We start from the raw sequence: 21163 nt of genomic DNA on the forward strand, positions 1-21163 counted from the left end.
CGAGGTCAGACCTCGCGGTAAATTGCGAAAACTCAGAAAAATGCATTTAAAAGCATTTTTCTGAGTTGCATGTTACACACACACATGTCCTTTGGACATGTGTGTGTGCAACACCTGTGTGAAATGTCATTTGAGGGGTGCTACAGGGTGTCCTGTGGACACCCCTGGCACCCTTCAAATCGCAATCTTATTTGCGATTAGCTAATTGCTAATCGCAAATAAGGAATACTCCCCATTCTTTCCTATGGGCCTTTTGGCCCATAGGAATGAATGGCGAGTTATTCCTTATTTGCGATTAGCAATTAGCTAATCGCAAATAAGGAATTGTAAGGAATCGCATTTTTTTTGCATATTCCTACATGATTACCGTTTTGCGAGTCCTTAATAGCGATTCGCTATGAATCGCTATTAGGGCCTCGCAAAACGGGAGCGTGATGAATCAGGCGGTTGGTCTCCGTTGTGTTTCTACTCATTTTTTGCGCGTTACTTCGGATACTGACTTTTATTCTTGGTAACTTCCTGGGTCTTCAATTCTCCTTAAGTTTAGGTTTTCCCACTTCTACCATTTCTACCATTATATTTCTTGCATTTCCCCAACTGCTGCACTGGTTTTCATTTTTTTCCCCTAGGGAATACTACAAGGTTTCATGGATTTCAAACAAAGCCACATCATCACTTAATGTAACTTGAGTTGTGCATTCTAAACTTCCTTCCATGATCAATTTTTTAGCGGTATTCTGTATATTCATTTTAGGTCTCTTTCCCCTGCCCTGATGGTGATCCCACAATTAGAAGGCACCAAAACTTCGTTGCAAGCTCTTTTACACGCTTTTCTAAAGAATTCTTAATTTTGTAATAGTTGTCTTTATAAGCTCTGTGTGTTTTTCACTTTAAAATGTCTCTATAATAATCACATTTGAAACAACACGCACTTTGTTCGATTACATTTCCAGCCATTTAATCTTGGGTGTGACTTATTTTGATTTTGTGATACTATGAAATCTTATTTTTCAACATTACAAGTTTAAAACTATCATCGGAATGTCATTACATGGAGGCCATTGCCTCAGTTAAACAATGCTCCTGACATGGAGGAATCATACTTTCTGACACACACAAGCTTTGAAGAGCTCATCAGCCACCATCTGTTTCTGGGCACCACTCTACAACCCTTTAATGGACTGAACCCAACAATTTGCCATCATCCTGGAAGTGAGGTATCTGGGCACACTGCCCCAGAGGCACTGCCTTCTCTTTGGTAATAGTGCTCCCTTTTTTGTGAACAGTGCCAGAGTTTGTCATTGGACACCCTAAAAAGGCGAGTGGCTAGGTGACATGGGGGGGGGGGGTTCTAGGAGTAAAAGAGATTTAAATGAAATTACATATATCATAATTAAGGAACGTGACTACAAAGAGAGAGAAGGAGGTCCTTAATGTCACACTGTACATTATTACAATTAAAGAAAAAAAGGCTAAATTGTTTTAAAATAAATTTCTAGAAACATTTTAAAACATGTATCTTGAACTTCTGCTGCCAGTATTTTCATGAAACGCTTTTCTTTTAGTATGATCGTATGACATTATCTTTTTAGAATTGGCAATATTGAACTTTATTAGGTATAAAAAATATATATAATGCAGTGAATATTAGTTAAGTGAAAGTATTTCAAATGTTTCCAGGTAGTAACTTTTCTGAAAGGTATGACAGTTCAATTGCACTAAGAACAAGCTATTTTGCTGTAATCATGTATGAGAAAAATGTCACAATGCCATAAATTGCAGGTTTCTCAACACTCCTAAATATAAGCTCTTGCTTTTCAAGTTCATGCTAATTATCCTTACTTGTGAGGGCTCCTGGCTGCACGGATTCTGCTGTTCACTTCGAGCGGATACGATCAGAGTCATTCCTCATCTCCTTCCGAGAAGAAAGGAGTCAACTGTTTCCATGGAAATTGCAATGCAAGACTTGCTCGGAAGATACTCTGCGTTGGTTTCATTTTACAATTATTTGCTGTCCTTGTGAGATGACAGCTTTTTACCATTTCGGGTTTGCTGCCACGGTCTGAAAATAAAGACATTATTTTCCACTTCATTTTAAGCTCGCTTTAAAGCACATGTAAATATAAGGACACGCTTCCGGTCCTATATCTCCTATATTTTATATTAAGCACTAGTAGCGTTCCTAAATAATACTATGTTTTTTCAAAGCGATACATAGCCTACGCCTGGCGTAGTACGCGTTGTAAATGATACATGTTCTTTTGACAAATGTAATGGGTCTGAATTTGCTGATCTTCAGAAGGCTGAGTTATTTTCCAGGATTAACATTTTTGAGTTCACCACATTTTACTTTCGAACTGCTCAGTTCATTAAGGTAATGCTTGGCTACTCACGTTTCCCTTCTACCTGACGAAAATAACTAGTATTAACCCCTTTCGCGTGGGGCTGTTCCCCCCCCCCGCTGTGCTGGGGGCGGGGGGGCACGTAGAGCGCACCCATGCTCATGACGAGGTCAGCCCATCATGAGCTACGGCGCTCCGGTGCTCATGACGAGGCCACACCCGTTCCAATGGAACGCTCTGCACAGCAGGGGAATCAGCCCAGCATGCGAGCGTTCCACGGAACGGGCGAGGTCATGACGAGCTGAGCTCGTCATGAGCACCGGAGCGCCGTAGCTCATGACGAGCTGACCTAATCATGAGCACTCAAAGGGTTAAGGAAAAATAAAGGTTCAGAGCTTCACTCTTATTTTTTTTTTAAACATTTTTAGTTCTGTAATGATCTAAATATAAGGTTACACATAATCGGAGTTAACAAACACAGTACCACGAGAGGTAGTTCACCATGCAGTCTGCTATGGTTAGCAGTTTAAATGTCACAGTCCCATTCCCCCTCTTCTTCTTCGTCTGAGCTGGCATCATCTTCTTCTGGTAGCGGATCGCACAGTTCCCCCCTATACAGGGGCGCAACTAGGTCTTAATTTCGGGGGGGGCTAACATGGCAGAGGAAGGGGCGTGGCTAATGTAAATCAATGGGGCGGAGCTAAAATGGCAGATAATCAGGATCGGTTAATGCTCAGGTCAAGCTGAGAAAAAAATGTGGTGAATTCTGTATTTGAAACTGGACAACAATTAAAGCACACATTTTTGTTAGTTTGATGCATTGCCCCCCAAAACCCATACTCACCCTGAATCTTAAAATTATCCCTGGCACACCAAAACACATACCCACGCTGAACCCTAAAATTAACCCCCTCACACCCTAAAACCCATACCCGCCCTGAAATCTGTAATTACCCCTGGCACCCCAAAACCCATACCCATCCTATCCCTAAAATTATCCCTCCCCGGCACCCCAAAACCCATACCCACCCCACACCCTAAAATTACCCCCTGGCACCCCAAAACCCAATACCACCCTGAACCCTAAAATCACCCCCCTGGAGCCCCAAAACCCATACCCGCCCTGAACCTTAAATTACCCCTGGCACCCCAGAAACCATACCCATGCTGAACCATAAATTCCCCCTCAAAATCCAAACCCACCCTGAACCTTAAAATTACCCCAGGCACCCCAAAACCCATACCCATGCTGAACCATAAATTCCCATCTGGCTCCCCATAACCCATACCCACCATGAACCCTAAAATAGCCCCCTGACATCCCACACCTGCCCTAAACCCTAAAATTACCCCTGGCACCCCAAAACCCATACCCATGCTGAACCATAAATTCTCCCCGGCACCCCATAACCCATACCCACTTTGAACCATAAATTCCCCCCTGGCACCCCATAACCCATACCCACCCTGAACCCTAAAATTGCCCCCTGACACCCCAAAACCCACACCTGCCCTGAACCCTAAAATTACCCCTGGCACACCAAAACACATACCCACGCTGAACCCTAAAATGTCCCCTGGAACCCCATAACCCACCCTGAACCCTAAAATAGCCCCCTGACATCCCAAAACCCACACCGGCCCTAAACCCTAAAAATACCCCTGGCACCCCAAAACCCATACCCATGCTGAACCATAAATTCCCCCCGGCACCCCATAACCCATACCCACCCTGAACCATAAATTCCCCCCTGGCACCCCATAACCCATACCCACCCTGAACCCTAAAATTGCCCCCTGACACCCCAAAACTCACACCTGCCCTGAACCCTAAAATTACCCCTGGCACACCAAAACACATACCCGCTCAGAACCCTAAAATTACCCCCTGGCACCCCAATCCGTAACCCACCCGTAACCCACCCTGAACCATAAAATTACTCACTGGCACCCTAAAACCCACACCCACCCTGAACTCTAAAATTACCCACTAGCACCCCAAAAAAAATGAACAGTACAAACTTACAGTACATTTGCATATTTGGAGGGGACTGTCCTCTTTGACGTTTCTATATATGTAAGTCAAGAACAACATTCACAGTAACCTAGATATGTAGGCAGTAGGTAATGCTGTGCTGAAAAATGCATTAAAGTTACTGGAACTTACACAAAAAACTGCTGCCTGCTCTTCTGATACTATACTGCGGAGTCTGGCTGATCAGCAGCACTGTGTCCTGGCATCCAGCCCCTCCCGAAGGTCTCACTGTGTAGATCAATGTGGGTCAAAGGCACAGACAGCAGGGGGAAAGGGATGGCCAGTGCAGGTGAAGCTTTTCCTTTGTAAATTAATTCCTGCTGGCGTCATAGCCAAGGGTTTGCTGTCTGTGCATTTGTATGGAATACACATCTAAACAAGTGCATAGACAGCACACCCTGGGTTAAGATGCCAGCAGAAATTCCTATACAAAGGAAAAGCATCACCTTAACTGGCCATGCCTTCCCCCTGCTGTGCACATCTTCACACCCCATGCTCACAACCCATCAAGTGCTTAGGTGAAATCCCTGCCTTCAGGCAAGGATTTCACCTCTGCGCCAAAGGAAACACAAGAGGTCAGGGCAGGGGGGTCGGTTCACTCGCTGAAACTTTTCAGAGGCTCGCTGTCTGGCTCGGGCTGCTGGGCCTCTCAGAAAGCATTAAAACAATCACATTCTCGATCGGATGCGCAGCCTTCCTGCACCATTTCAGTGCGTGTCATTTTAGCCCGGGCAGAGGAGGCGACGGGGGGGGCTGAAGCCCGGTGAGCCCAATGGGTGTTGCGCGCCTGCCCCTATATGTGTTCCAATTAGTCCAGACTCTGTTCTACTTACGAGGGCAAGCCCTAGATACATACACCGCTCTTTCAGTAAACATCAGTAAGTCCATGTTCCTGCTCCATTGCGCCAGCGTGGGTAGTTCAGCTGCGCCCCATTTCTGCGAAAATATCTCGCTTCGCCACCATAAGGGCCAACGTGCCCCATATTAACCCATACCTGGATAGGTCATTTGGATCCCAAATATTCAAAATACATTTTCGTGGTTCTGGAGTTAATGACACCCTTAGTGTTTGTGAAATTGTGCGTAGCACTTGACGCCAGTAGGCTGCTATGAATGGACAGTCCCAGAGGGTAAGGAACAAGGTACCCTCTGCACCACAGTTCCGAAGACAATAGGGATGCGGTGCCCTCTGGAGTTTGTGTAATGTGGTTCTAGTATAATATACGCAATGTAGAATTTTATTTGTATGAGCTTGAATCTAGCCGAGATCCCCACCTCCCTTGGGGACGCCAGCGCTTCGCTCCACTCCGTATCGTCCATATCGCCCAGTTCCTCCACCCATCTCTCGCGCAGTTTCAGTGTGGGGTCAGCGAGGTTATTCAATAGTTTTTTATAAGTAAGGGAAGTTGCACTATGCTGCATGTAGTCAGTGAGTAGTCTATCTTCCATTGGGGAGGACTCTGGGACGTCAGTCCCCGCTGGTATTGCTTGCAGTAGTGCGTGTCTGATCTGTACATATCTGTAGGTTTCAGTTGAACCTAGATCATACTGTTGCTGGAGTTCGGTGAATGGGATTGCTGTCCCCGTCCCATAAGTCTCCCACCGTGGATATCCCTATGTTATCCCATTGTGTAAACCCTTTACTCCTTCTTAATTGCCCCAATGCTTTGGTGTCCCAGAGTGGGGTGAGTTTAGTGATTGTGTCCTTCCAGCCCAACTTAGCCTGTGCTCTGTGCCATATCGTGGTTGTGCGCTTCGTTGGATTTAGCAACCTCGCCACCTGATTTTTATTATAGATCGTCGATAGCATGCTATCCGCGCCCAACTGAACACAGTCCGCCCTGTAGGCTGGATCGTCCCGGGGTGCATGAATCCATTGGTTAATTATTTTGAGTTAAGCTGCCCAGTAATATAATTGCAGGTTTGGCAATGCAATCCCTCCCTCATACCAACTTCTATTCAGTTTGGCATGGGCAATACGTGCAGGTCGGTTATTCCATAGCAGGCTGGACACCAACGTTGTCACCTGTTGAAAGTAACTTGATGTGACTGAGTAGGGTGAGTTTTCTAGGGCGTATAGGAATCTTGGGAGGGCCATCGTTTTGTAGAGTGCTGCCCTACCAAGAAGCGTAAGTGGCAACAGTACCCAGTGCTTCACATCGTTTCGTAGTCGGTCCACGGGTGGTTTCAGGTTCCTGTCATAAAATTCCGTCTGGCTATCAGTGATATATATACCAAGGTATTTGAAGGAGGTTGTGGCCCTCACGAGCGGGCATTCCCTGTCGAGCGCGGGCGCCGGCACCCTCAGAACATACATGACTGACTTTGACCAGTCCAGTGTGTATCCTGACGTCGCCCCATATTCTTTTCACAGTGCCAGTAATCCCAGTACACTTCTTTCTGGGTCCGTCAGATACACCGCATATCGTCGGCGTACAATGACACGCGATCTTCCCACCCATCTTTCCAGCTAATGCCTTTCAACAACGTTGTACTTCTAATCAATGCCACCAGTGGTTCTAATACCATGGAAAACAGCAGGGGCGAAAGGGGGCATCCCTGCCGGGTCCCTCGCGCCAGTTGGATTGTGCGTGAAATGTGACCGTTGGCTACTATATGAGCAACTGGATTGGCGTATAGAAGGCGTATCCAGGCTGTGAATTTGGGGCCAAATCCCATGTGGGTCAGAACTGCAAATAGGTGTCCCCATTCCACCATGTCAAACGCCATTCTTGCGTCTAATGAGAGGATGACGGCTCGGTCTAGTAATAACAGAGCCCGTGCCAGCACCCCGTGTAATCGTCTGAGATTGTGAGCGGTGCTCCTGTGTGGCATAAAACTTGATTGGTCAGGGTGGATCAACAGTGGGAGATGGGTCAATAATCTAGTGGCCAACAGTTTCGCGAGAATCTTCGCCTCTGCATTGATAAGAGAGATAGGGCGGTATGACGTGCAGTTTGTCGGTGGCTTACCAGGCTTTGGTATTGCCACTATCGCGGCCGTTCGTTGATCTCGTGGGAGTTCTGCCCTCGTGAGACTTCCCGTGTACATAGCCAGCAGCAGTGGGCTGAGTGTATCTGACATGAGTTTAAACCGTTCTATGGGGATCCCACTGGGGCCCATGGCTTTTCCGGATTGTATCGTCCGTTTAGCTAGTTGTATTTCATCTACAGTGAGGTCATCTTCTAAATCTTGGACCGCTTCCTGTGGAAGCATCCTGGTCGCAATGTGGTTAAGGGAGTCTAGGGCTGCGTTTTCCGTGACCTCACAGTCAGGGGTATACACCCTTTCAAAGTGGTCCGCTAGTATGTCCACAATCTCCTCAGTGCGCGCCCAAGGATGTCCCTCTGTAGTGTGTCGTTGCTGTATGGCTCTATTGCTCCCTTCCTTCTTTTACAACCAGGCTAACATCTTACCAGCTTTATCTCCCACATCGTAGACCCTGTGGGTCGTAGCCGAGATATTATCAAGGACTTGTAGGCGGATGTGGTCTCTATAACGCTGCTGGTGTAATTGCAAAGTGTGAGCTGAGTCTGCAGTGCGGTCTGTCATGTGGGCTACATTCGCCGTTGCAGTGCAGCTCTAGCTCCGAGAATTCCTTCCGTTGTTCCCTTTTGTGTCCCGTAATGGAGGCTATCGCTTGTCAAAGAAGTACTGTTTTGTACACTTCCCAAAGAATCGAGGGAGAGGCCACTGATGCTTCATTTTCGGCGAAGTAAAGTTTGGTCGCTTTCTTAAGGTCTTTCTTGATTTTTGGGATTTTCAGGAAATTGGGGTAGATGGGGTATATTTGTGGTATTGGGTTCCCAAGGCCTACATGCTCCGCAGAAATACCCACTTATACCAAAAGAACTGTTGGCACGGAAACTGAAAAGTACAAAAGACAAGTTTATTAAGACCCCATGGGGTGGTGGTACATTCCTACAGCACCCTTCGGCAATGCAAGAAGTATCACACCGAACGATGGTGCGAGTCCTTCTTTTATACAATTTACAGGCAATAAAAAGGTAGGCGGTACAAGGTTACAAAGTTTAGGAACATGTATGGTCATTTTTGGAGCACAGCCAACTCATGGGAGGGGTTACAACTCCACTGGTCAGTTTTGGCGGAAAATTCCTGAGGGGGGACTGGTCAGTTGGAACTGCGCATGTACAGGTTTGACCATTACTAAAAATAGCCTGTTGCTGGGCAAACTCGAGTGGTCAGCGACACGGACAAGGGACAAAAGGGCATGCTGACCACGAGGCCGCTCATTCCCTAAAATGGCCGCCGTAACATACAAAATGGCATTTTCGAATAAGGCCAAGTTAAGGGAAATAACGTGTAGCAAAGCTAAGCGCTAACCCAGCCATTGTCAAATTACGACAGACGACCCTTTTAGCGTTTAGCTGAAGCTACCTCATAGTGGACATAGTCGGGATACTCATCTTCGATATCAATTGACATAATTTGAGCTACTTCTTTATGAAGCATCAATTCTTTTTGGGCAAGAGCTCGTCTAGATGCAATACAGGCTGATAAACACATAGAACATAATGCAGGGCCACATTGTATACATAAACACACGAAGAATAATATCCCAGCTATGATACATAAAATTGTCAGTAGCTTACAGCCCCAAGTACTAAGCATTGACCAGAACCACCCCGAAAGGGTCCATGTACCATTGTCCGGGTGTATTTCAGCAGCAACTTTGTGGAGTTTTGATATAGCATCATATACAGATGGTGAGTTGTCAGGCACGTAAACACAGCAGCTACTTCCGATAATTCTACATGCCCCCCCTCGATCAGCTAGAACCACATCAAGAACCATTCGGTTCTGGAGCGTAACAATTCTGGATATTTGAAGTTCTTCCGTTATATTCCCCAATGCAAAAGCGGTATCATTAGCTACAGCCTCAACAACACGGGTCAGTCGTCGTATTTTCCGACTATTCAGAGCAGCCCCCACAAAGGAAAACAATCCCAAATTGAAATCTACATATTGTTGTAGGGCAGTATCGGTCTGATCAATATCATCCAGGACTACAGCACGTCTAACTCTATTTAACACAAAATCATGGTACAGTATATAATCATTATGGTACATTGGTGGGGCAATGAATACAGGGGGCAATACAAAAGAGATATAACATGTACCTAGCCATCCTAACGGGAGCTGATGATAGCCTTTATTACCACAAATGAAGTATGTATTTCGAGATGCCACAAATGATATGCCATTCGGACTGTCAAATGCAAGTGTGGTGTTACATTCACTTTTTCCAACCGGGATAGTACCTTTATTTCGTATACACAGATCCGCCTTAGTATCAATGACATTTATGACATGAGAACTGGACATATTAATGTTCCTTTGGTTACTGTAAACCCGTGGTGCAGATACGCTATCGGGGCGGTACTCCTCCCATTCAAACCGAGTACCTTCAGCCTGTGGATAACCATCCCGGTCATGGTAGCATATTTTATTTAAACGGAACAGCACCCCCCCTTTTGTTGGCCATCGTAAAGTGAATAAAAGAGTATACCAAGCATTGCAGGAACCGTTATGGGAAAACGGGAGTGGAATGAGCGGTGTGCCCCCTTTCTTCTGATGCCCAGGCAACATCCCACACACCCAACAGTTAGAAGTGTTCGTCATATTGTGAGTATGATGCAAGATTTGAATGAAACTATTGTTCAAGTAAGTCTGTCGGTGCCGTTCTTCATGATAGGGTAAGGTGAAATGAAAATGTTCAGATGGAGCCGGGGTAGTCGGCAGCAAATGTTCTCGTACAGGCACCACAAGTTCGACTACCCAGGCTATCACTGCTATCACCACAATTGTCAATACGAACAAGATAGCACCAAGAATTCTCTTGTCTCGTGATGCAGAAGACGCCATAGTTCAAAGAGTTCAAAATGTCTCAAGTACACAACTACAAAAAATAAAAAACGTTAGTGCTGAGCTCAGAGGTAGCCGTTGTTTTCTTCTCCGGGGTCAAGACGGGTGTCGCTACTCTTGGCAGAACTGATCCCCCCCCCCTTGAGATTCCCGGCTTCCGTTTCACAAACCCCAGAGCGGTAACCAACCAGTCTCGCACAAAAAAAATCTTCTTCCTATCTTAGCCGCAGATCGTAGCGCTGTCGTCCAGAAACAGTGTGGTCCGGGAAGGCTCCCTCAGATTCGGCCGACGTCACAGCTGGGCTATTTTCCTCATCCAAGATATCTATGTAGTCAGACAACACAGTAGGATTCACCAGGTCCGGAGAGACGCGCCGGCAGTGAGTCGAATGCACCCACCGCTTCCTGTTGGTCACTCGCACAGCCGTTTGAGTCGCCAGTAGAACTTGCTCGGGGCCATGCCACCTCGGTTCCAAACTGTTCGCTCTCTCAAACGACTTAATCATCACATAATCACCAGGACGAAGATTGTGAGCCTCTCCAATGGAATTGTCAGGGAGCGCTTCTCGAACCTGTTGGTGAATAGAAAGCAAATCATTTGTTAATCGTGCCAAATAATCGTTCATCATTATACAAGACACATCATGTAACAATTGCGGCTTAGGAACTCCCCATATATTCATAGGCCTTCCGAACACCACTTCATACGGTGTGAGGCCAGTTCGAGAGTGGGGCACTGATCTAATAGAGAGTAATGCTAGCGGCAAAGCATCCGGCCACTTCAATGACGTGGACGCCACAATCTTAGCCAGTTTTAGTTTCAACGTAGCATTATACCGCTCGACAAGACCTGCTGACTGAGGGTGGAACACAGCATGAAACTTCTGCTGGATCCCCAGTCCCTTTAGCACATACTCCACAATTTTCTCAACAAAATGAGGACCATTATCGCTCCACAAAAATTTGCAGACTCCAAATCGAGGGAAGTACTCTTTGAGCAGAACCTTAGCTGTTGTCAAAGCTGTATTATCTTTCGTGGGGAAGGCCTCAACCCATTTGCTAAAAGCACACACCACCACTAAGACATACTTAAGGTTATTGCAACGCTCAAGCTGGATGTAATCCATTTGAAGTACCTCGAATGGTGCAGAAGGTGGAACAAACCCTCTTTTCGGAGTATATGTCCCTTTTGCAGGATTGTGCTGTAAACATATCAAACAGGTCTGCACTACTCTCTTAGCAGTATTGGTAATCTCAGGATGCTCCCAAACTCGTGTTAACAATCGAGTGATTGCAAGAGCCCCCACATGTGCCAACCCATGTGTCATCTGGACCATTGCCTGCAAGTAAGCTGCAGGCAATTTCCATCGTTCCATGTCCTTGCTCCTCCAGCAACCCTCATCATCCAACACCTCTTCTGCTGCCCATGCCACAAGTTCTGCTTCAGTCGCTGATTTTTGGATGTCTAGTATCTCTGCTCGAGCATCATGCCATCGCTCGGCCAGCGACTTCACTATATACATGGGGGAGTCATTTCGGGACATAGCTGTTTGTCTTGCTATACTGTCTGCAAAGGCATTGCCTTGTCCCACTTTGTCAGTGACCTTTTTGTGCGCACTGCATTTGATTATCGCTACTTTCTTTGGACAAAGCAACGCGTTTAGGAGATCACGCACTAGTTCTCCGTGCATAATGTGTACTCCATGAGAAGTCAAAAACCCACGCTCTCTCCAGAGTAGGCCGAAGTCATGCGCTACTCCAAAGGCGTACCGGCTGTCTGTGTAGATGTTCACACATAGGTCAGCACTCAGTTCACAGGCTCTTGTCAAAGCTATCAGCTCCGCGGCTGGGGCCGATTTCTGGGGTATACGTGCTGTTTCTACCACCGTCTTAAGTGTCGTGATTGCATATGCTGCAGAAGTCGTGCCATCTGGCAGCCTCAAACACGATCCATATACCCACAGATCCACATCTGGAAGTGGCATATCCTGTAAGTCGACACGACCCTTTGTTTGTTCCTCGGTCAGGAAAACACAATCATGGTGTTTTTCCTCCTGGCCCTCTTCAACCGGATAAGGCAATAAAGTGGCAGGGTTCAGGGTTGCACATCTTTTCAGTGTGATATGTGGCGCCAGGAGTGTGAGCTCATATCCTGTTAGACGTGCGCTCGTAAGATATTGAGTCTTTGTTTGATTTAACAGAGCATCTACTGCATGGGGAACTAGCACCAACAGTTTGTGCGATAAAACTATTCCCTCACTCTGCCGTATAGCTACTGCTGTCGCTGCAACTGCTCGGAAGCACCCAGGTAACCCTCGTGCTACAGGATCAAGAATGGCTGAGAAGTACGCACATGGCCTCTGCTTATCCCCGTGTGTCTGCACTAACACTGATAACGCGCACCCATCTTTCTCATGCACGTACAATTTGAAAATCTTTGTGTAATCTGGTGTACCTAACACGGGTGCAGAGCAAAGGGCCTGTCTCAATTGTTCAAAAGCATTTTGACATTCATCTGTCCATTCAAGGGGCATTGGTGTAGTTTTGGACAGTAACGCTAACAACGGTTTTATAATGTGCGAAAACCCCATGATCCACTGTCTACAAAAGGACGTTAGTCCTATGAAGGCGCGTACATCTCTCTGAGTGCGGGGGACTGGCGTATCTAACATCGCTTGAATTCGATCTGATGTTAATGCACGCCCCTCCTTAGACAAAAGATGACCGAGGTAGGTCACCTTGGGTCTACAGTATTGTAGCTTTTTCTTAGAGACTTTATGATTGTTCTGAGCCAAAAAGGAAAGCAAAGCAAGTGTACTTTCCTCACATTGTGCATAGGTGTCTGCAGCCAACAGGAGATCATCAACATACTGTATAAGGGCTACTCCGGATTGTAATTCAAAAGAGTCAAGCTGTCTTTTTAAAGCCTGGCTATAGATGCTAGGACTCTCTGTGTAACCTTGAGGAACACGACAAAATCTATATGATTTATTATTTAACGTGAAGCCAAATAGGTATCTGCTGTCAGGATGAATGGGAATGGAAAAGAATGCGTTCTTAAGGTCAATGACAGAAAAGGTCGTTGTTGTTGGAGGGACCAATGTAAGCAATGTCGTAATATCAGACACCACCGTGTATTGGGGAATGACAATTTTGTTAATCTCTCTCAAATAAATAATAAATCGATAGACTTTGTCGTCAGTGTCTTTCTTAGGAATCGGAAGAATAGGGCTATTACAGACATTGTAAGGAACTTCCTCCACTACTCCTGCAATGATCAAATCCTGAACAATGTGCGTCAGAGCAATTTCACCTTCCCTAGAGATCTTATACTGTGGTACACGTGGCAAAAGTACTCCCTCCTTGACAGTAATTCGAATAGGTGGAATAAGCATCTGTCCCACATCCGTATCTGAGGTCGCCCACAACGTGTGTGGGAGAGAGGCTAATGCTTCAATTTCCTTCATTGTACAAAATCTGTGTGAATCTGGGTAATTGTCATTCAAAATAACCCGCCTCCTTCAGGAGCGCAGCGTATCGTTGCTCGAAAGTATTTGAGCAAATCATTGCCGATAATATTATCTGGAGTGTGAGGTGACAACAAAAATGGACAAAAGCTGAAAAATTTGTCAATGCAAAGTGCAAGAGGTTGTGATAATGGGCTAGGAGAGGGTGTGCCATCAAACCCTATACATGTTATCGTTTCGCCAGACAGGGGAGCCCTTGGAACCAAGTTTTTGGACAAAGCACTACGAGTAGCTCCTGTGTCAACTAAAAACTGATCAGTAGAACCCAAAATGCCCGCTGATACATATGGACCTCTTTGATCTACTGGCACTTCAACTGATTCCGTACCCCATCCTACGCAATCCTATGCATGCACATAATCCTGATGCTCCACATTCTCACCCTCCGATATCTGATATTGATTTCGTCGATCAAAAGTATTTCGTTCATCCTGACCACGACCCCTCACTTCAAACCTACCACGATCACTTCCGCCACCTCTCGCTCCTGAATAATTATTCCTCGACCTTCCACCTCCTCGACCACGCTGGCTACGTTGTTCATGAAGCACCGGACAATCTTCAGCCCAATGCCCAAACTCTTTACAATATGCACATTGGTCCTCAGCAATGTCAGTATGACCGTACGACGCATTACCCCCTCCTTGCCTGCCTCTATCATTCCCTCTAGATTGCGCACAGCTAACCTGCGCCAACATCACCTTCGTTTTCAATTCCTTCGTTTTCTTATCAACACTTTCCTTAGCCTCTAATTCCTGCCGCTCGTAATACTGAGCCATAGTTAACAAAGACGCAGGGGTTGCCGTGGTCCAGGAACTTTCACTTGTTTTTAACCGCTTTGCAATCTCCGGTAGGAGATTAGCCACATACTTATCGACAAACAGATGCCTACCCGTATCATCTGTTAACGATTGACCACTGTAATCATGAAACGCTTCTTCGAAACGTGTAAAGAAATCTGATACCGATTCGTCTGGCTTTTGTTTGCACGAAGCTAGCATAGTCCAATCGATCTTTTTAGGAGGAACAAGCGTTTTAAGTTTGTTCAGAATAGCCGCTGGAAGTTCTAAAATTAAATCACATGGTTTGCATGCAGGTTCCCTGTCTAAGTCAGCCTGGATTATCTCTTTCCAAGTTGCCCCAAACATTGCTTGATCATTAGTCTTACGAATCGACCTCCACATATCAGGCGGAAGAATTAACCCAAAGAAAAGATCTATATCAACAAGAGTCATAACACAAGAAGAAATGGCTCCCTCCACCCCTTCATAGAAAGCGTCCGGATTCTTACGAAGATCAGGTAAAGCGTTTTTCAATGCCATAACATCTGCTCTATTCCAAGGCGTATACACCCAATTATATACAAAATACCCCTTTGAATTTGCCGACATTTTATCTTCATCTGTACCGTCCCCTTTAGGGGGAACATACAGAGGTGCAGCTTCACGCATAAGCATAACATGCACTTTAGAATTCTTATCTGAGCCCCGGAGAGAACACTCTTTAGACTGCTCCGTCGACCCCGGTACGGACTCCTTAGCTTTTTTCATTTCTTCCCGCAATCTGGACGCCTCATCCCGTAGCTGGAGCAGTCCCGTGAAAAAGTCATCTGCATCTGTAAGAACAAATACACCTTTATCCAGATTCTCACGATGGACTGACATATCCTTAGGTTCTAGAGTCTCTGAATGTTTACGAAATCGAGTAATAACTTCTTCTGCAAAAGTATTCAAAAAACACATCAATTCTCGTTCTGTCCACTTATTCTTTTCAGCTACAACTTCTGACACAGTTATCTGATTCAAATTTAGCTTTCTAGCAAAACTACGCAAATCCGCGGCTCTCTGCGCAGATAACCTGACACTCGACTTATCCGTCTTATCCGACTTATCCCATTCTTCATCACCAGAATCTTCAGTCGGAGCCGTAGGCTGAACATACGGAGGCGGAGATTGATCTAATAACGAAAAATCATCGATTTCATTATTAAGGACAGGATAAAGTGGTCGTCGAATAGGAAATTGACCGGTCGTTTGCAAATTACGTTCCCGTGCCTCCCTCTCTTTCTTCTCTTGCGCCTCCTTTTCCTCAAGCTGTAAAGCTTTATCTCGAGCAGCCTTGCGCTGCTCTTTGTCCGCCAAGGCAACCTCACGCTTCATACGTTCACGCACCGCTTTCTCCCACATTCGCACACAATCAAACATATCCTGTCTAGACCTGCGCTGAAACAAACATTGCTCCACAAACTGGACCTTTCGCAAATCAAACGACCCATGTAGTGGCCATTGCAACTCGGGATTGGTTCTAGTGTATTTATGCCATAATTTACTGTACAGTATAGGGGGAAGGCCGAATTTCACATACATCTCACGATTGGGAGTTCCCTCTGGGGGAGCCGGCTGAGATTCCGCTAACCTATATGTGGTACCATTTCCAAGACAGCACAACCCTCGGAGTGTGCTTAAAACAGGCATGTTCAAAAAGTACCACGAAAGCGTGATACCATAAAAATGGCACTTACAGTACTTCACACAAATGTGCCGCTCAGAGTACAAACAAAATTAGAGAAACATCTCTACATGCCTGCCTATGTGAAGTGCACTACACATATATATATTCAAAGTTCACAAAGTCAAAATGTTAGCTAACTCAAATCGTAGTCACAATCATAGAACTTCAGTAAGCGTCCGTAGACTACCTTACCGGTCACAAATCTTACCCAATCTCAAATATCCAGATTCGAACTGCCAAGGTCTTTAATCGAATCAGCCAAACGGGCACTGTACAGCAACGCAGACGATCAGGATCTCAGTCGGAGACCGGCGCCACCTGGAAGGTCAGATCAGAAGGAAGGGAAGAAAACACCGTGGGTGCCAAGACTCGGGTCACTCAGTGGCAGCGTACGCGTCCATGGCGAGTTTCCAATCCTTCGTCACGACCTCTCCTTCGGGCATCCGAGTCGCCGATGAGTCCCTTCGTGGTCGCCAATTTGTGGTTTTGGGTTCCCAAGGCCTACATGCTCCGCAGAAATACCCACTTATACCAAAAGAACTGTTGGCACGGAAACTGAAAAGTACAAAAGACAAGTTTATTAAGACCCCATGGGGTGGTGGTACATTCCTACAGCACCCTTCGGCAATGCAAGAAGTATCACACCGAACGATGGTGCGAGTCCTTCTTTTATACAATTTACAGGCAATATAAAGGTAGGCGGTACAAGGTTACAAAGTTTAGGTACATGTATGGTCATTTTTGGAGCACATCCAACTCATGGGAGGGGTTACAACTCCACTGGTCAGTTTTGGCGGAACATTCCTGAGGGGTGACTGGTCAGTTGGAACTGCGCATGTACAGGTTTGACCGTTACTAAAAATAGCCTGTTGCTGGGCAAACTCGAGTGGTCAGCGACACGGACAAGGGACAAAAGGGCATGCTGACCACGAGGCCGCTCATTCCCTAAAATGGCCGCCGTAACATACAAAATGGTTTTTTCGAATAAGGCCAAGTTAAGGGAAATAACGTGTAGCAAAGCTAAGCGCTAACCCAGCCATTGTCAAATTACGACATATTCTCCTCCTAGTCTTCTCCTGGCTGGAGAGAGTCAGCACTATTAGTGAGTGATCTGATACGCCCCTAGGGAGTATGTCTATAGTATCAACCGCGCGCATCCCATTTCCCAGCAACAGAAAGTAATCTATACGGGACAGACTATTGTGCACTGTCGAGTGATAGGTATATTGTGTCGCAGTGGGGTGTTTGTGTCGCCAAATGTCTGTTAGGCCCAGTGCTGTCAAGAAACCCTGGATGCTTGAGGGACTAGATGCATGAGCCTGCGCCGGGAACTTATCTAGCATTGGGTCTGCCACTGAGTTGAAATCTCCCCCAACAATAATGTCTCCCTCCGGAAGATCCAGCAAGAACTCTCCCAATGCTGGTAGGGCTACTGTCTGTAGTGCTGGTGGTATATAAACTGATACCACATTTAAGAGCCAGCCTTCCCACTGCCCATGGATCGCTGCGAAGCGTCCCTGGTCATCTATTTTATGTTGCAAGAGAATGAATGGGGAGGTTTTCTTCAGCAGAATAACCGTCCCTCTGGAGTCAGATGTGAATTCAGAGTGTGCTACCATTTTGTAGCCTTGTCGGTCCAGTGCCTGACATGCCCTCCCCGTGAGATGTATTTTCTGCAGTAGGACTAGTGCAGGGCCTTGTCGTTTGATAGCTTGCATAACCAGCCCCCTCTTGATTTTGTCTCCCAGCCCTCGGACATTCCATGTCAACATTCTTAGGGGCGGAATCGTTGTCTTCCGCATCATGCCATCATGGGCTGTGGAGTGTGAGGTTTGTGACATAGTTGAGTGGTTTGGGTGTAACTGGCCCTGTCTCCCCCAACAGTATAATACCTCTGCCGATTCGTCGTGTGGTGTGTAGTACTATCTCGTCGTATCGTGTCATAGCGTGTGAAATATGAACAATAACAATTAAACTCCCCTCCTCAACCCCCCTCCCTGCCTCCCTGCTCCACGGACTTGCAACCGCCCACCTACCCAACTTAGCAGAGTGCTTATCCCTATCCCAAACCATTGTACTTGCTTGTGGGGGTAAGGAGTCTCATGATGGCAGCTGCCCCATCTGCCCTCCTTAGCCTCTCCTGGTCAGAGTCCAAGGGCAACACGCCCTTCACAGCAGATGACATCCATTGCAGCCCCTTGAGTTAGACTATTAGGAGTCCGGCTGGTGTTGGCCTTGTTCCGAACCCATCGGCGACGGGTCTTCCAAGCTATTGAGTCCCGACGTCTGTGTTTCTGTTAGGATCTCGTGTCGCTGGCTTCTCTCTGGCCCTTGTTGTTGCGGCGAGGCGCTCCCACCTGTTGCCAGCCCTCCAGCCAGTCCTGTGCAGCCTCAGGTGTGTCGAAGAACCTTGTCTTGTTGTTGTCAACTATTCTTAGCCTTGCCGGGAACAGTATTGAGTAAGGTAGTTCTTTCGCTCTTGCAGTTGTTTATTGACTGTTTGCATTCACTCCATCGCTGGTTGCAACTCCGAGGTATCTTGAATCAGAGACTTTGTGACCACTTCCACCTGCGCCACCCATTCCGTCATTTTGTGAAAGTCCGCCCGCAGTAGGTTCACGTTGGTGGATATTGACCCTACCGTTGTCTGTACGATGGACAAGGTCTTCATTATATCTTTCAATGTCACCATCCTGGCCCCTTCTCCTTCCACGCCCTTTCCTGTAGAGTTGCGTCCTTCTGGCTGTGGTGGGTTGCCTTTATCATAGGCATATTTGTCCAGTCTGCCTTGTGCCATGGTATTTCTGGGCCCTCTGACTGACATGATAGGCGGTATGGTGAATCCTCAAGTTGTGGGTGGCTCCTTACCAGAATATGTACTTATATTGTCACTCCGTGTCACAGCTGCTATGATTAGAAATATTCAGGTATGGTCTTGAATGTGGCGTTAAGACTTCCGTGTATAGTATAATGTCACTGCAGTCTTTGCGCTGAGAAGAAGCGGTAGGTTCGCCTTCGCTAGAGGTTGTAGATATGGCTTCACTGTCGGGAGTTGCTAACCTCGCATCCCCCCATCACTGGAATCACGAAGCCCACCACACTGGAGGCAGTTGGTGCGTCACTATGAATCCAGGGCCTCGCGTAGTGATTCTTCGTCACCGCCTATGGGCCTTTATACAGTCCCTCTTTGTGTTCTGCTCCTTATGCCCTCAAGGAGTGTTTACCCCTCTGCTCCCTCAAAGGGTTCCGCTGCCTGCTGCCTGAATTGGTGTCCCACTCGCGTGTCCTGTGTGTTCCCACAGCTGGGCTGTGTGGCGTGGGTATGGGCTGTGCAGGATTGTCTAGTGAGTGGGTACTTTCTCAACGGGACACTCACTCCTTCGGGTCTTGTGCGTGCTCGCAGGTAATGGCCTCGTCGTGTCTGTCTCCCGGCTATGCTCAGCCGGGGGGAGGGCGGGGAGGCTAATGCCGTGTAATGAGATGACCCATGCCAGCTCGCTCCCAGCAACCAAGGCCGCGTGTCCAGCCGGAATGGCGGGTCTCGAACTGTGCCTCCATTACGTTTTTGTAAGTAAGCGAGCGGCCGGCGTGTGTCGTAAACTCCCCTGGTCAGGCGCGGGTGCACAACCTACATTTACTGCTCCTTCGTTCCGGATTGTGTCTCTCAGATGCTCCTCATCTCCACTGGAGTCAGGCTAAGTTCCTGTCGCCGTCGCCGCTGTGCCCTCACTTCCGCCCTGGCATGCGACCACTTGAGACCAGTGCTGCTGGAATGTGGTCAGGCCTCACTGGACCCTGTACGGCCTCTGATGTTCTGGGCGTCGGAAATTCACCGGGATTTCACTGGACAGTGCTGCTCAGGTTCCGACCTTGGGATCAGCCTTCAGAGGCTGCTTTGTGGTGGATTTGAGGTACGGATTTATGGATGGGGCCGCTTCAACCACAGAGCTCCTCTGTTACACAGCCACCATGCTTGGCTGTTAGCCATGCCCTCAGAGTTTCACTCTTTGAAGTCGATTACAATAAGGCCACGAATAGCATTTTTGGGTACAGAGCCGAGTTTGCCTCCAAAAGGGATATACATTTGGCACCTGGAGATGGGTGGAATCGTTCTCAGATTTCATGGTAAAACCCATTTCTAGCTAGGAAACTATGTACCCATTAACTAGAACACCCCGCCCTAATGATAACTAGCAGTTAGCGCAGTGTGCAACCCCATTTTGTATTCTGCTACTACACAATAATACTATGACCAAGGCTCCAAATATGCACATTGTGGAAATGTGGACAGTTTGTCTTGTGTACCATATAGTTATATGATTCTGTTTTTTTTAGATAATCAAGTTTTATTGATTTTGTGAGAGACCAACAAGAAAGACCAATACCCGCATTATATGCAGTTATCAATGCAAAGCAAAGATGTAATAATAGAGCACCAGCATACATGAATTGATAAGCAAATAGAAAACATTGCTGCACCCACCCCATTCCTCGGTTGTCTAGCGAAAGTATCAGTCCTCTATCACCCCGACTCATTTTCCCCACATTCTGAGAAACTTTTTCGGGCATCCCCAAGCCTCGTACAGGGGTCGTTCCTGTGCAGCGCACCAATCCAGTCCCCAGCACCAACGCGCCATGGTGGGAGCAGCTGAGTTCAGCCAGTTGGCTGCAATGTCCCTTTGAACCACCATCAATGCCATGTTTGAAAAGAGTTTTTCAGCCCTGGAACCCTCCAACCCCTTGTTGATACCCTGAAGCAGATTAATTGGGCGAATGGGGACCTCCCATCCCAGAACCTCAGTAAGCTTCCGGTCACTAATTCCCAGTAGCGCTTTATTGTGGAGCAGAGCCGTACCATGTGA

Source organism: Lissotriton vulgaris, chromosome 11 (genome assembly GCF_964263255.1).
Source record: "Lissotriton vulgaris chromosome 11, aLisVul1.2, whole genome shotgun sequence".
NCBI lineage: Eukaryota > Metazoa > Chordata > Amphibia > Caudata > Salamandridae > Lissotriton > Lissotriton vulgaris.